Below are 17,770 nucleotides of genomic sequence, written 5' to 3'. Positions count from 1 at the left end.
AGTGTTTTGTAGAACCTATAAAAACTTTTATGTCACAATTTAGAAACTCTATAATTGAAAAAATGTTGTTATATTTTATATTTATAAAACAAAATCGGTTTTTTTTTTGGTTTTATAGAAAAGGTATTGACCTCAATTTGTGCCCTTTCAAGGTTTCATATCAGTTTTAGCGATAGCTTAATTTATGATGATAGTTGGTTTGAATACAACCAAATTTGGTACTAGATAAAATTTGGTTATTTATCTATTAAATCAGGAGAATAAGGAAAATTTTGTATATATTTATTATAAAATGGATTTTTTTAGTTAAATTTGATGTAGAATTAGTGTTAGCTTACCAGTAAGTTTGGATGCATTAATAATCATTTGCATGAAAGCTATCTTTTGCTTCATATTATAAATTATCATTAAAAGTATTCCTGATTGAGGAAAGATTCATTTCGAAATGAATCTAAATTTATGGATCAACTTAAGCTCTAATTCTAGGAAATACTTTTACATTTTTCAGTGATAGTTAATTTATGACACGTGTTTTAAATATAATCAAATTTCGTACTAGATAAAATTTGGTTATTCATCTATTAAATCTATTAAATCAAGAGAAAAAGGAAAATTTTGTGACGAGCATATATTTATCATAAAATGGGTTTCTTTAGTTAAATTTGGTACCATAAAAAAATTCGTAACATGAATTAATGTCTTTTCACGGTTTGATATTTTTTCGGCGATGGTCAATTTATCATCTTAATAATTAAGAGAATAAGAAAAATTTTGTGACAAGTTTGTTTTTATTTCAAAAGGGATTTTTATAGTTTAATTTGGTATCATCAAAAAGGTCTTGACGTGAATTTGTGCCTTTGAACGATTTTATATATTTTTTGGTGATGGTCAATTTTTTATGTCAAGTTTTTGGAGGAGTTTTAAATAGTTTGCTGGGTTTATAAGTTTGTTCCGTGACAATTTTCCATTAAATTATTGGTAATTGATCCTGTGATGCTAATATTATTTTTTGAATTTATTTAAAAAGTGCCCAAACTGTATAATGTGATTAAAAATACCGAAAAATAATAAAATCAAAGTTCTTTCATTCATAATTTGTAATTCTCTGCAGTGACATTGTGATTTCAAGTTGCCAGTTATTTTATACAAAGTTCGGTCATGTTATAAGTTATAACATACATATTATGTATTTTGTCTAAAAACTCATCTGAGCTTGTAGAATATTAAGAAGCGTCTTATTATTATGTAAATTACAATTAACACATGATACTAGATAAACGAATTTATGCATCATGCAGGTAAACAATCTTGTGAATTTCAAATAGATTAACAGTGGATTTCTATCCCAATTCGTGTGATTTCATGCATGCGTTACTTTCTATTATCTATCTTATCCTTAAGGAAGGATGGGTTGATAACAAATGCCAAAAATAAAAAAAAACAAACTTATTATGCGTACAGTATTATTATGTTCATGTGGATGAATTGTCCGAGCTTCACGTCTCATTTCTCAGCTGGTTTATTTTGTGTCCGCACGCGTTCCAAGCGGGTAGTATTGAGCGACACGTCGCGTGACGACACGACTTGTCGAGAAAAGGTGAAGGGTGGAAAACGACAAGGAACAGAGAACAGGGAGCTTGTACTAGATCACTGATACGATCCCCCGAGATTGGCTGAGCTTCAAAGGAAACAAAAACAAAAAACCACAACTATTCTGACAACTCACTGAGAATAGGCAACAACTCTGATGAACTCACTTTGACTTTTGTTTTCTCACTGTTTTTGTTATCCAAGTGTGAATGACTTCTTTTAAATAATAATAACAATAATATTTATTTTAAATATTTTATTATTTAAATTTTATGCGTAAGATTTAATAGTAAACATTAATTTATTTTTTTTAATTTTGATAAAGTTAATCATATTGTGATCTTATCTCAAACATTCAAAATTAAGTTAGCTGATATTTAAAAATTTTTATAATTTTTTTTATTGAAAAAATTATTACAAAAAAAATTCCACTTTTAACAAACTTTAAGTGCAATTTTTGAAAAATATATTTTTGGTCCAATTTAATAAATAAATAAAAATACAAAAATATTTATTTTTAAAATTTTATTATTAAAATTTCATGCGTAAGATTTAATTGTAGATATAAATTTATATTTTTTAGTTTTAATAATTGAAAATTATTAAAACTAAAAATTGAAAATTAAAAATTAAGCTAGCCGACATTTAAAAATTTTTATAATTTTTTTTATTGAAAAAATCATTACAAAAAAAATTCTATTTGGAAAAAACTTGAAAAACTTTAAGTGCAATTTTTAAAAAATTTATTTTTGGTCCAATTTAATAAATAAATAAATAATATAAAAATCTTTATTTTTAAAATTTTATTATTAAAATTTCATCCGTAAAATTTAATAGTAGATATAAATTTATATTTTTGAGTTTTAATAATTGAAAATTATTAAAATTAAAAATTGAAAATTAAGTTAGCCGACATTTAAAAATTTTTATAATTTTTTTCTATTCAAAAAATTATTACAAAAAAAATTCCATTTGCAAAAAACTTGAAAAACTTCAAGTGCAATTTTTAAAAAATATATTTCTGGTCCAATTTAATAAATAAAAAGTTAGTAATCATTTGGCTCAAGTGTACCCCATGAATGTCCATAAGAACTACTAAGTTGTTAATGAGTTACTGTTCGTTCTCCAACTGAGTTATTTCAGTGAATCTAAAGAACCGATGTTAAATGTTAAATGATGAAAATAGCACAATTTCCGCCCAAAATAAGACATACTAAAATTTAAGTGACACAGACGCTCTAGAAATAGTAATCAGGAATTTAACTCTAAACTGCAGCATCTCACTTGACATTATTTTTTTATATTTTTATTTTTCATTGTGCTTCTCTCGCGGTTTAACTACTAATAAGTTACCAAAATAAGGTAACAGAATGTCTTACTCATTTCCTTCATTAGACCATGCACAATGCTACCGACATGAACGTATTTATGTCATAAAATTTCAAACAGTATATTGTATATTTAGATTAATGAAGGTGCATAAAAATTTGTTATTATTATCCCACAAACTGACATATTTTATAATGATATTCATTTATTCACTAAAATTAATTCTATCAAAATATTTCATAGAAAAGTAGGGCGGTAATACTATAAAAAAGCCTATAAACATTTTTTTTTTTTCAAAAGATTTTGGTTAAATTTCTAAAAGATTTATTTGTATAACGCTATCGTTCCTTAAAATATAATTTGTTTTTTTCTTTGTGTTTCAGATTGAGGAAATGAATCGTTACACACAAAGGAAGAAGGCGTAATTCGGCAAAGGTAAATTGTGACATAATGATGACTTTAATGCGTATAAAATAACGCAAATAGTTATTTAATAGCTTACGCCGGTGATTATCTGGCCTTTATTTCGAATTGACCTCTTGGTTTCTTGATTCGCACTTGAGAAAAAAATTAGTCGTTAAATAATGTTGAGAATGTTTATTAAAAAATATCTTCACGCACATACATCCTTATTTTGAGCTCCGTATTAATTTTTTTCTTAAAAAATTATTATACTAAAATTTTTCAAAAATTCTATACAATTTTTCTATATTAAAAATATTCAAAATTTTTTTACTCCAAGTTCAGATAAAAATTAAATTAATAAAATTAATTATTTCTTCCTTTTTTTATATAAAAATATAAACAATTTTTTTATTAAAAAAATTATTAAGTAAAAAGAGTCGAGACATTTTAACTCTTTATATAAAATTGAAAAAAAAATCAATAACTTATTTTTAATCAAAGATCTTGAATTCACTTTCGAAATATCTCCTTACTCATAATTTAATTATATAATCATACATAAAATTGATTTATAATATAATTTACGATAGTAAAAATAATTATTGACATTATTATATAATAAACATTGAGAAAATTTTCTAAGTAATGAAAATTGATGACAGATTTGAATATAAACATCGGTGATATATAATGACCGGTGGTTTGCCTCAAGTAAAGTAAAATGTTAAATATATGTGTGAATTCCGTTAGTATATACCTATCGATGGCGTTAGAAGCACTTGACTACGAAGAATTCCCCAAGTATCCCTGTTGAGAATTTTGATTACGGCATTCTTGCATCAGTTGAGAAAATACCTTTGGTCATAACAAAATCGTTGTACGGGAAACTTTAAACTTCTATTAAGTTTCGAGTGCACTATTGTAAAATAATAATGCACAGAAAAAAAAAAAAAAAAAAAAAAAAAACAGGAATAATTACAGTATAAAATGTAAAATCAGTCCCGTCGTAATCAAAACTAGAACAATTACAGTTCGAAATAACATTTTTATAAATTCAAATTTCGAATGTTAATTTTTAGAGCTTTCAATGTAAATATTAAATTCTACAATGTAATTCTTTCAAAATCGGTAATAATTACAATCTGAAATTGTAATTTTTCCAGTTTTCTTTTTTCCGTGTGCAAAAAATAATTTTTTTTTTGTTTATATATCAAGCGCACATCATTGATATTTTATTAAAAATAAAACACGACGTTATAAGATTAATAACTAATCACCGTCAGAGTTCAATTTAACAGCGTAACAATGCAATCAATCCAATTACTAAATGAACAAGTAAAACATAAATTTTCAATAAAGTAATTATTCATTAATTACAATACAACAGTCTATTGTAAAAATATCTGAGTGAGGCTTTTCATGAACTATTAAAATCCCTTTGATCGGTTTTTTTTTGCGAATGGTTTCTATTCTATTTACTTATCCGTACTTTCAATTTGTAAAAAGCGAAATTATTCAGTTACCAAAGACAAATGATAAAAAAAAAAAAAAAAACCCGATGAATATTTTTGAAAATGCATATAAATTGAAAAATATTTGCGCAAGTCTCCGTATTTAATTAAAGGATAATGAAACAGTTGCATTAAATGCAACTTTCAAAAATGATAATGTATTATTAAATAACTGTCAATAGAAAATCAATGCAAATTTCCGGTGTTTAATCAAATTATTCAATAATCGGGTGTCACATTTTAAATAACATTTTATATTACACTGTACACATCAATTACCATCAAGTGTATACATTTCAAATTTATTTTAATAATGCATTATCGCATTTAATTGCTTCAATCATTAACATAAAATTATATTTGCGGAAAATTGATTTAAACAGCTGAATATTTTTTTATTTATTTGTACAAATATTCACGAAACCGCTGACATTAAATATGTCTTGCAGCCGTGGCTGTTTTTTTAACTGCCACTGAATTTGGCAAACGAATGATGTGAAGTATTTGAAAAAGGCGGTCATTCAAAAATTTATTTTTACTTTCGTTCTATCTCTTCCTTAAGACTTCAAATATGCATTTTTGGGCTGTCCAAATTTATTTTTTATCGTACATATAATGAGTTACATTTTTTTAAGATCATATAATATTAAACTAAATAAATAAAATTTCGCTTTATTAAATTGCAATGTACTTTCTTAAATATTGGAGATTTTAAAGATATAAGCTCATCCAGATGTTACACTTGTCAAGAGTACACTTTCATTTGAGTACCCACGTGCATTTTCATATATTTTTCATATATACATATATATATATAATATATATATATAAATATATGAAAAATTGATGTGGGTACTCAAATGAAAGGTCTTGATGAGTGTAATGTCGGAGTGAGCTTATATCTTTAAAAATGTCAATAGTTCACGAGATATTTGTTAAATTGCACTGTACTTTCTTAAATATTGACGTTTTTAAAGATATAAACTCATCCCAATGCTAGACTCATTAAGACCTTTCATTTGAGTACCCACATGCATTTTCATATATTTTTCATATATACATATATATAATATATATAAATATATGAAAAATTGATGTGGCTATTCAAATGAAAGGTCTTGATGAGTGTAACATCGAGATGAGCTTATATCTTCAAAAATGTCAATTGTTCACCAGATACAAGGTCATTTCTTAATCATCATCATAAACTGCACTAAATTTCACAAATTAATTGAGTTTATGATATGACTATTCTGGACACAAAATTTTTCTTGTTATCTTAATAATATAGATTAAATAAAGAGGCCAGAGATTGAATTGAAGAAAACAGTTTATATCTGAATAGAACTCTGCTGGTAAAAGGAGAATTTTCTTTTAGAAACTTTGGTCTTTTATTAGATGAAAAGAAAAGTCTAGAGCAGATGTATTGGAGTATGATACATAAAATAACAAATACGGACGGATTTAGCCGTTTAGAAAAATTTACTCCGTGTCAAAACAGTTGAGATAAAAATAACAATAGAGAAAAATAAATTCACAGATATGGAAAAAAATTTGAAATACAATCTAATCGTAAAATATATAAAAATTTAAGAAAACTTTTATCCAGATTAAATATTTATACTACAAAAAACGTTCGACTTATAAAAATATGGTTTTTGTTTGCATGGAGAGAAAATTGCTCAGTGGATAGAATGCGCTCGAAAAATTCTTTAATCCATGAACATTATAGAAAAATTTAATATATAATGAAATTTTATATAAATGGAGAAAACGTTTTACTGAAATGGTAAAATGAAAAATTTGTGATCTACTCCAGTTCTCTCAAGTATCATCGTTCCTCTTTTCACATGACGCACGATATACAATGAGAGCACAACGATGTTCAGTTCAAAAAGATGCTGCTATAAATGCATATCGAGACCTTTCTTAACTTAAGCAATATGATCGTGCAAGACGCTTTTCTATTCCATGTCGTTCCACTTTTACATTAAGTTGTATTGCTCAGCTAAGCATAGCTCGACGGTATGTTGCAATGAACAAATTATATTAAAATTTACTCTAATAGTCTAAACAAATTGATCATTTAGCGAATAATAAATAGGATGATAACTATAAATAGAGTGTTCAATTATTTCAAATTGTTCTATAAACTTTCATTAAATTTAGATATTTAAATATATTTGCGCGTAAGTTAAGTTTGTGAAAGTCAGCAAACGCTTCTACCAACGCAAGGGTTAATAATTTTATTGACTTGATGTAGAATCAGTGTTAGCTTACCAGTAAGTTTGCATGCATTAATAATCATTTTCCTGAAAGCAATCTTTTCCTTCATGTCATAAATTATCATTAAAAGTATTCCTGATTGAGGAAAGATTCACTTCGAAATGAATCTAAATTTATGGATCAACTTTAGCTCTAACTCTAGGAAATACTTTTACATTTTTCAGTTATAGTTAATTTATGACACGTGTTTTAAATATAATCAAATTTCGTACTAGATAAAATTTAGTTATTCATCTATTAAATCTATTAAATCAAGAGAAAAAGGAAAATTTTGTGACGAGCATATATTTATCATATAAAATGGGTTTCTTTAGTTAAATTTGGTACCATCAAAAAATTCGTAACATGAATTAATGTCTTTTCACGGTTTGATATTTTTTCGGCGATGGTCAATTTATCATCTGAATAATTAAGAGAATAAGAAAAATTTTGTGACAAGCTTGTTTTTATTTCAAAAGGGATTTTTATAGTTTAATTTGGTATCATCAAAAAGGTCTTGACGTGAATTTGTGCCTTTGAACGATTTTATATATTTTTTGGTGATGGTCAATTTTTTATGTCAAGTTTTTGGAGGAGTTTTAAATAGTTTGCTGGGTTTATAAGTTTGTTCCGTGACAATTTTCCATTAAATTATTGGTAATTGATCCTGTGATGCTAATATTATTTTTTGAATTTATTTAAAAAGTGCCCAAACTGTATAATGTGATTAAAAATACCGAAAAATAATAAAATCAAAGTTCTTTCATTCATAATTTGTAATTCTCTGCAGTGACATTGTGATTTCAAGTTGCCAGTTATTTTATACAAAGTTCGGTCATGTTATAGATTATAACATACATATTATGTATTTTGTCAAAAAACTCATCTGAGCTTGTAGAATATTAAGAAGCGTCTTATTATTATGTAAATTACAATTAACACATGATACTAGATAAACAAATTTATGCATCATGCTGGTAAACAATCTTGTTGCTAATTATTTTATATACAGTTTTTGGTTCTTTCATTATCTGTCAGCTTTTTCGAATATGATCCTAAGGGTTTTCCTTCAGAAAATTTGCTACCTTAAAAACGCGATAAAAATGATGTAGGAGTAAATATAAGCATAAAGTTTCCGTCAATGGCCAGAAGATAAAGCTCACTAAGAAACTACACTGATAGAAGGATTTCTTAGCATTTAAGAAGATTTCTTTGTATTTAAGAAATCATTTCTTAGCATTTAAAAAAAATTTCTTAGTATTTAAGAAATATTTCTTAATATTTAAGAAATATTTCTTTGTATTTAAGAAATATTTTTTAAATATTAAGAAATGATGTTTAAGAAATGATTTCTTAAATACAAAGAAATCTTTTTAAATACTAAGAAATCCTTCTATCAGTGTATCAGTGTCTAAAATTAAAAATTAAAAGTATTTCTGATAATTTTATTTAGTTTCTAACTTTACAAAGTTGAATAAGTAATTAAAAAAAAAAAAACATGGCAGTCATTCAAAAGCAATAATTCATGACAAATGAATCCAAGAATGCTCCAGGTTGACTGAATAGCAAATTTGGAATAGTTGAAGGAAGTTTATCGGCTAATGATAAGCACTAGAACCATTTAGGTCATTTGAAATAGAAGCTCCTTGTAAATCTGAAAACATAAAGCGATATCATATACGTGTAACCGGTTGTCACAATATACAAAGCGATCGAAGATTGACCTCCTTTGTTGACACACCCGGCAGTACATATCGCTTACTATATAGCAATTGATCTACAACTTCCCGACGGAAATAAAAACCGTTCCAGAATCTCCGAGAACCGTCAACGCTATTTTAGAAATTTAATGAATTCGCATTGATCTTTCAATAGTATCGACGGTAACGTCTGTTGAATCTCTGATTCAAGGTTGTGATCAATAGACAGAAACCAAAGAGCATTTCTCAAACTGTTCTGTTCAAACGAAACACATGGAGAAACACAAACAGTGGGCGGCAAGTCCACCATTGATACTAGATCACTCGCTAACCACTCATCTATTTGTACTTGATTCGTGTTGGGATTGCTTTTGATATGTTGACTAACTTCACTACCAATGACTGTAATGACCTATGTCCAATTTACAATGTCTTTCGTGTCGTGAACATAACGCGGATTCGTTATCTTCAACCAAATGTAATTACACGATCTAAGTTTTGATTTGACACCTAAAACTTTATCAAATTTGTTTTTTAAAGAAGAAATTTATATGATAAAATGAGTTTTTATGGTTAAATTCGGTATCGCTGGAAAAGTCGATCTGGAGTTGTGCCTTTTCATAGTTTCATATCATTCTCACCAATAGTCAATTTATGATGACAAGTATTTAGGCTGTATTCGAAAATGCTCTATCTCTAGATACATAATTAAGAAATGACCCTGTATTTCGTGAACTATTGACATTTTTAAAGATATAAGCTCATTCCGATGTTATACTCATCAAGACCTTTCATTTAAGTACCCACATCAATTTTTCATATATTTATATATATTATATATATGTATATATGAAAAATATATGAAAATGCATGTGGGTACTCAAATGAAAGCTCTTGACAAGTGTAACATCGGGATGAGCTTATATCTTTTAAAACGGCAATAGTTAAAAAAGTACAGTGCAATTTAACAAAATTCATTATTTAATAAAGCAAAATTTTATTTATATACAGTTCACAAGTCACGGAAGTCACATAGTGATTGCAAGGTTGCTAGTTCTTACTAAAAAATTGTGACCTAGCGTCTAAGCTAGATGTATAATATTTATAGCAGAAACACTTAAAAATAGATGGAAAATAACTAAAACATGAAGCAAGTGCTCGTATGTAGATTCAAAACGATTTTACCGTTGATCGATGCTGAGCTTATTTTTTATGCTTAAACTGTTCAGTCTGAAAAATCTTCTCTTTGAGATTATAAAATTTTAATGTGGAAACAAACACCGAAAAAAAAGAGTTAAGGTAGAAAACGTTAACAAAATGATACTTCAAAGTGAAGGAAAATAAATAAAGCAAAAAGTTTTTAAAATTGCAACTACAAAAGAAGCAGATAGCCTTTGAATAACCATAGTTCTGCACTTAACGAAACTGTTTAGCTCTCACTAATTTACAAAGAGCTCAAAGAATGAATAAAATAATTGTTGTTATTTTTTTTTTTTTCTTATTTCTTTTAATAAATCTCACGGACAATGGTGAATACGCTCAGTTGAGAAATTTAACTACAAAAGTAGTATTATCCTATTACTTGAAATGTATTTAGAAAGATTCTGAAAATGATATGGTAAAAAGGTGTGTGAAAAAATTGACGGCAGATAAATATGAAGAAGCGTACCTGTCTTTTTTTTCTTTTTTTTTTTCATATCTATATATTTATATAGTTTCTCTTGTTGTATTGCAACGATAACTCTACGCTTGAAGGTGAATAATACGCGATTGTAGAAACTTGAGTTGAAAGAATAAAGCTCACGAAAGTGAAAGATAAACGGTTGTGAGAGGAACGAGATTCCTTTAGCTCGATTCATCCATGCCGCGATAGTTGGTAAATAGATTCCGGACTTGAGTCATACTTAATCCGATAGGTTGCTTCAACACGTTTTTCATCTCGCTTATTGATCAACTATATTTTATTGTAAAACAACTGGAAAATTCGTACTTATAAGGATTTCATTCCGTTTACCTCTGAAACAACTACAAACGTACAATTCAAGGCTCGAGGTTGAAGACCAAGAAACTGTTACTCTTAAGTACTACAACCAGAGAGAATGTGCTTCTATGGTGACCTGGAATTATGCTGACTACAGTAGTTCAATTGAGTCATCAATGACCTTTAGTTATCAAGATTTTTATAGATTGTCTTCATTTTCTGTCGATCAATTTATCATGTTCATTTTCAGTTCAAGGCTTACCACTCAATTTATATTATTATTATACTAAATAATATTTTGACCCGTGCGAATATTATGTACAGATGGTCATACTGTAATGTGGAAATAAAACTGATTTATTTCATTGCTACTGTTGAAAAATAAATAAAATTTTGCTTTATTAAATAATGACTTTTGTTAAACTGCACTGTACTTTTTTAACTATTGACGTTTTTAAAGATATAAGCTCATCCTGAAGTTATACTCATCAAGAGCTTTCATTTGAGTACCCACATCAATTTTTCATATATATTTTATATATATGTATACATGAAAAATATATCAAAAATGCATGTGGGTACTCAAATGAAAGGTCTTGATGAGTGTATCATCGGGATGAGTTTATATCTTTAGAAATGTTAATAGTTAACAAGATATTTGTTAAATTGCACTGTACTTTCTTAACTATTGGCATTTTTAAAGATATAAGCTCATCCCGATGTTACACTCATCAAGACCTTTCATTTGAGTACCCACATGCATTTTTGATATATTTTTTATGTATACATATATATAATATATATAAATATATGAAAAATTGATGTGGGTACTCAAATGAAAGCTTTTGATGAGTATAACTTCAGGATGAGCTTATATCTTTAAAAATGTTAATAGTCCACAAGATACAAGGTCTTTTTTTAATTATGTATCTAGAGATAGAGCATTTTTTAATGCAGCCTAAATAATTTTCACCTCGAAAAGGCACAACTCTAGGTCAAGACTTTTCCAACGATACCAAATTTAACCATAAAAACCCATTTTATCATATAAATACACCGGCCAAAAAATTTTTCTTATTCTCTTAATAATATAGATTAATGAATATTTGAATTTATTCTTTTCCACATTATTATTTACAAAGATTTTTTTCAATTTTTTGGAGTTGATATTTTCTACGACTAGTATAATAACTTTTGAAAAGTAATCAAAAATTTGTTTAACAAACAAGACCTCTGACTTAAATCATAAATACTCAACTTTGTGATTTTATTAGTAAACCCTCAGTAAGTTATTGATTTAATCATCACAAGTGAAGCTTTAAAGATTGCCAAGAAAAATATTTGCGATAAGTGAACAAGTTGAAACTGAGCGAGTTTAAGCGACTAAAGAAACAATAGTCAGAGTTAAAAACTTGAAAAATTTATTGTTGTCATTCTAATTTTTTCAATTCATTCCCAAATAAATTTAAAACTCATTCCTTATAATATAACACACATTAAAAAATATTTCTTAAAGTTTTATAGTTTAAGAGCTTTTGAAAAATTGAAGTTTCATTCAACTGTAAAAATTTTTTTCTATTATAAAAAAAAACTCTTAAATTGCTCGGAAAATTTTGACATGCGATCACTTAGCTTCTTTAAATTTTGTTTTATTTCTTCTTCAAAATTGAAACTGTAGAATCTCGAAATTACATCATTAACTACCTTTAGAATTGTCAAGGATTTAAAATTTAATTAAAGTGTCGACACTAGTTTACTTTTATTGGAACCCGAGCTATTGACTAACGGGTAACAACAAAACTATAATCTTGAACGTAACTTTAAATTAAATAAATTTCGGGAGGGTAACTTGCCGGATTAATGGACTAAGGTTTATAAAAGTTTCCGTGAAGGAAGAGATTGTTAGAATCTCCTTATAAGATAGAATATTCTTGTCAATTTAAAGAAAGATAATACGAAAAAAAAGGAATTAAAAAAAACTTGACGATCTCGCATATTTTTTATATTTCTTGGTCTCTCTTCTAGCGCAATGTCATCACAGAGAGATAGAGAGAACTGGGGTGGAGTCCGCGCGGTATCGATTACGAGGTAACTCTCCCCAAGTGCATTCGCTAGGACTCCCGGGTAATATCCCAGCCTGCAAGTTTTATCAAGTCGACCTCGCGTCCAAACTCGTGCTAGGAGTTAATATTGAACAGACAGCCCAAAGGGAGGAGTAAAGGTGTCAGTAAATTTACGAGAAATCTACGTGGGCTGGAAGAAGACATGAACGGGATGCCAGATATTCGGGATACAACCAAGTATCGATTGCGTGGACGATGCGCAGTTTAGACACTGATAGTTTCCTAGTGAGCTTTATCGTCTGGCCATTGACGGAAACTTTATGATTATATTTACTCCTACATCATTTTTATCGCGCTTTTAAGGTAGCAAATTTTCTGGAGAAAAAACCTTAGGATCATATTCAAAAAAGCTGACAGAGAATGAAAGAACCAAAAACTGTATATAAAATAATTAGCAACAAGATTGTTTACCAGCATGATGTATAAATTCGTTTATCTAGTATCATGTGTTAATTGTAATTTACATAATAATAAGACGCTTCTTAATATTCTACAAGCTCAGATGAGTTTTTAGACAAAACACATAATATGTATGTTATAACTTATAACATGACCGAACTTTGTATAAAATAACTGGCAACTTGAAATCACAATGTCACTGCAGAGAATTACAAATTATGAATGAAAGAACTTTGATTTTATTATTTTTCGGTATTTTTAATCACATTATACAGTTTGGGCACTTTTTAAATAAATTCAAAAAATAATATTAGCATCACAGGATCAATTACCAATAATTTAATGGAAAATTGTCACGGAACAAACTTATAGACTCATCAAATTATTTAAGATTCCTCCAAAAACTTGATATAAGAAATTGACCATCACCAAAAAATATATAAAATCGTTCAGGCACATATTTACGTCAAGACCTTTTTGATGATACCAAATTAAACTATAAAAATCCCTTTTGAAATAAAAACAAGCTTGTCACAAAATTTTTCTTATTCTCTTGATTTAATAGATGAATAACCAAATTTTATCTAGTACGAAATTTGATTATATTTAACAGGCGAGACAATCTTTTTCTCGCTTTGCTCTCACGGAGTTCAACGAAACTATCTCTGCCGCACTCCCAACAGCAGAGCAATTGTAGTTTCGATTGGTTTCACGCAACGAATGAAATTTTTGAAAAAAAAAAAACGCTTTGTGGTGAAATAGTTTATTAAATTATCTAATATCTCTTAAAACGTTTTTTCAAAATTTCCATTCGTTTCGCTAAGCCGATTGAACCTGCAATCACTGGTCTCGGCTGTTAAAACACGTATCATAAATTAACTATCACTGAAAAATGTAAAAGTATTTCCTAGAGTTAGAGCTAAAGTTGATCCATAAATTTAGATTCATTTCGAAGTGAATCTTTCCTCAATCAGGGATACTTTTAATGATAATTTATAACATGAAAGAAAAGATAGCATTCATGAAAATGATTATTAATGCATGCAAACTTACTGGTAAACTAACACTGATTCTACATCAAATTCAACTAAAAAAACCCATTTTATAATAAATATATACAAAATTTTCCTCATTCTCTTGATTTAATAGATGAATAACCAAATTTTATCTAGTACAAAATTTGATTATATTCAAAACAACTATCACCATAAATTAAACTATCGCTGAAACTGATATAAATAAATAAATATATAAGTGTCCATACAGTAAAAATAAAAATTTGTTTCAAAGAAAATAGCTGGAATATATTTTTAAATAATGTTACTTTTCTCTGGCTCTCTTTCAAATGTACTTAGCAACTATTATTTACGTAAGAAATCTAAACCAACGATAGAGAGTATCTGAAACGATAATAATAAAAGCGTGGTTTTTGTTAGAAAGCTCGAGATGAAGAAGTGATAAGCAAGAAACCTAAAACAACTTCAATATTTCATAATTATTGAAATAACAAAATCTGAATCTGAATTGTATCTCCCTTGATAATACGAGAAAGATACCAATGATGAATTGAGAAAAATGATTAAGTGAAGCTATAAAATAAGAAAAATAGTATCAAGACCGAATTGTACTATCATCATTTCTCTAGCTTCTTGATATATATCCGTAACTTTGAATGGTATCAGTATAGGATAGCAATATCCATTGAGAATCCCTCGCGTCACTAACACGGAAGAGATCGGATGTAAGTGCGGTGGTAGTTGAGTAAAAAAAAAGCGAATTCTAGCGTTTATCCATTTCATTTATCGGAGATTTCTTACCATTTTGTTTTTTTTCCCTCTTCTGAAACAAAGGAATTTCTCTCGAAGAAATAAAAAAAATCTACTACTATCAACTAACCTCGTGATTTAGTTTCAGGTCTCCACTTTCCTCAAGTTTTATAGCCCCGAAACAATGCAGTGAGAAATTTTATCTTTCCCAAAACATTCTAAATATTTTTAGTTTTATTTTATTTTTATAGTACAACAAATTTCAATCAATGCTTCGACAAACTTAATTCAAACGAATACAAAATTAGCCAACCGTAAGATTTTACGGTCGCAATAGTTGGCGGACTAGTGGTTTGATGGTTTGATGATGATACTCCAATTGCTAACTGGTTGGATTGACTCTTTTTTGGCAAGCCACTGGCATGCGATCATTTGAATTTAATAGTAATATTCAAATATATATGATCGAAGATACCCATATCAGGATTCTTGATCCCCGATAAAGTATTCCGGACAAAATATCCTGGACAAAATATCCCCGAGACTAAATATCACACAAAATCCATGATAAGAAGGCAACAAGCTTATGTCCTTCTTTCCAGATTAGTTTCTAGAGAAATGTTGCAAAAATCATTCCTTTTAATTTTCAGTTATTTATTTTTTTTTAATAATTAAGATATAAGGTAAAAAACCGCATTAGTGGCACCTTCAACCCTTAAACTGATAGAAGAATTTGTTTATAGTTAAAAATATTTAATATTTAACAAATCATTTTTTAGAGACCACTTTTTAGTCCTTAACAAATACTTCTTAGTATTTAAAAAGATTTATTAATATTTAATAAATAAATGTTAGATTTATTAAATACAAAAAAATCATTTTAAATACTAAGAAAAATATTTGTTTAATGCTAAAAATTAACTATTAAAAAATATTTTTTATGAAAAATGAATCCTTCTATCAGTGTATTAGTGGCAATTTTTCTTTCAATGAAAAAATGTTCTACTTGGAATAAAAATTAAAAATATTTTTGATCTAAGGGTCTTAAAGATTAGAAAAAATATATTCATTATTGAAATTAATGATTTCATTAATTGAATAAGTATCAAAATCAAAGAAAGTGTTAGTAATGGGGTCTTTTCTCTATATTTGATTAACTATTTATATTATATTATGTAAATGATTGAATTGTTGCAATATTTAAAAATATTATAATTTTTAGTCTTATTGATAATTAATTATCTAGTAACAATTAATTTTGTGGTATTCGTTGTTATTTATCATCTGATTTAATTTTATTGTATTTTTGATAATTGAATCAGATTATTTTTGTAATAGTTGATTAATGTCACCTAATAACCAATATTTTAACTTATTGTAAAGTTCTGCTACGAATATTTGTTGAAATGCTATTAATAAGTGCTAAAATTGATAATTTTTTTCAAATTTATTCTTTTGAATTATTTCGTCATTAAATTTAATTATTTATAATATTTATTTTGGGGATGTTTTAAAGAGGATCTAGAATCATGGAACCAATATTTGATAACAAAACTTTTGGAGAATTTTTACGTATGATTTTACAATTTTTGTTATTAAAATGATGCTAAAAATAAAAAAAGACCTTTGATAAAGTAATACGTCACCGTCAAAATAAAATTCCTGGGAAACATAGCTGAATTTCCGTAAAAATCAACTTTTCTGGAAACAATAGATTGTTTTTAAAGGTTGATTTGATAAAAGGATTTTTCAAATATATACAAATCTCTTTCAAGCTCACTGTAGTAGAGCTCTTTATTATATCGACGGAGCGATGCGTTGGTTATGAAACCCTCTATAGAAAAATGTAGAGAATTGAAGCTGATATTAAGGGTAGAATATTTCCAGCCGTAGTATTAAAAATCATGACAATTTGTCTTTGTCTTAACATCTCTGTTAACATATGCCGTCATTTTGGCATCTGCTGTGCACTCGCAATTTTCTCGTTTGTGGTGTCATTTATTCTACAGAATATCATATTCATTTCGCGGACTGTTATCTGGATTTCAAAATAAAAGTAAACTTTATACTTTTATTATAAATATGTAATATTAAAATTGTTTTCCATCAAACAGCAAGAGCTGATAAAGTCTTGACGGATTTCAGATAAAACGACTAAAGTAATATCGAAATAAATTCAACATTTTTGAAACAAAAATAACCTTCCTACGTAAATAATCTTTAAATGCAATTCAAAAAGACATAAATTTAAAATCTAAATCTTGTTACTTTTATTTCCAACTGCACAAATAAATCTTTGGTGAAAAAAAAGAGTAAATTAAAATGAAAACACAGCATTTATATTGATATTTTTCATCATACAGATTTTTAGCTACAATCTTCTGGAGGAGATGTAAAAATAAAAGGGTATGAGTCACAGATGTTCAAACTAACGAAGAAACATCATATGTTTGTTAAACCGTGCAAACTATATATTCTAAATCACGCTGAACCACATCGGGGTGAAACCAGACATCCATATAAAGAGAGAGATGAGAACCGAGCAAAAAAGAGATGTATAGTCGCGGTCTATACGGCTGTTCAACACTTTTTTCATCTAACACCCCAGTCCCCAAAGTCCAATCATTCGATGTCAGTGCAAATCCCTGGTGCAAACGTCAGCCGTCCAAAAATTGAACTTTTAAATTAAAGCTTTAGGGTG

The 17,770-nt window shown here is 27.6% G+C and overlaps 1 protein-coding gene across 2 annotated transcripts in view; it reads left to right on the top strand.

The window, feature by feature from the left end:
- Positions 1-17,770, top strand: part of LOC123265431 — a 133,181-nt gene that overhangs the window by 83,512 nt on the left and 31,899 nt on the right. For both annotated transcript variants that reach the window (XM_044729194.1, XM_044729193.1), the window contains exon 3: positions 3,303-3,354. The gene's annotated coding sequence lies outside the window, so the exon portion shown is untranslated. The remainder of the gene's footprint in view (positions 1-3,302; positions 3,355-17,770) is intronic.

The sequence above is a fragment of the Cotesia glomerata genome, linkage group LG5, assembly GCF_020080835.1.
Source record: "Cotesia glomerata isolate CgM1 linkage group LG5, MPM_Cglom_v2.3, whole genome shotgun sequence".
Classification (NCBI taxonomy): domain Eukaryota; kingdom Metazoa; phylum Arthropoda; class Insecta; order Hymenoptera; family Braconidae; genus Cotesia; species Cotesia glomerata.
Note: the sequence above shows the minus strand (reverse complement) of the source record. Positions and strands in the feature narration are given on the sequence as shown.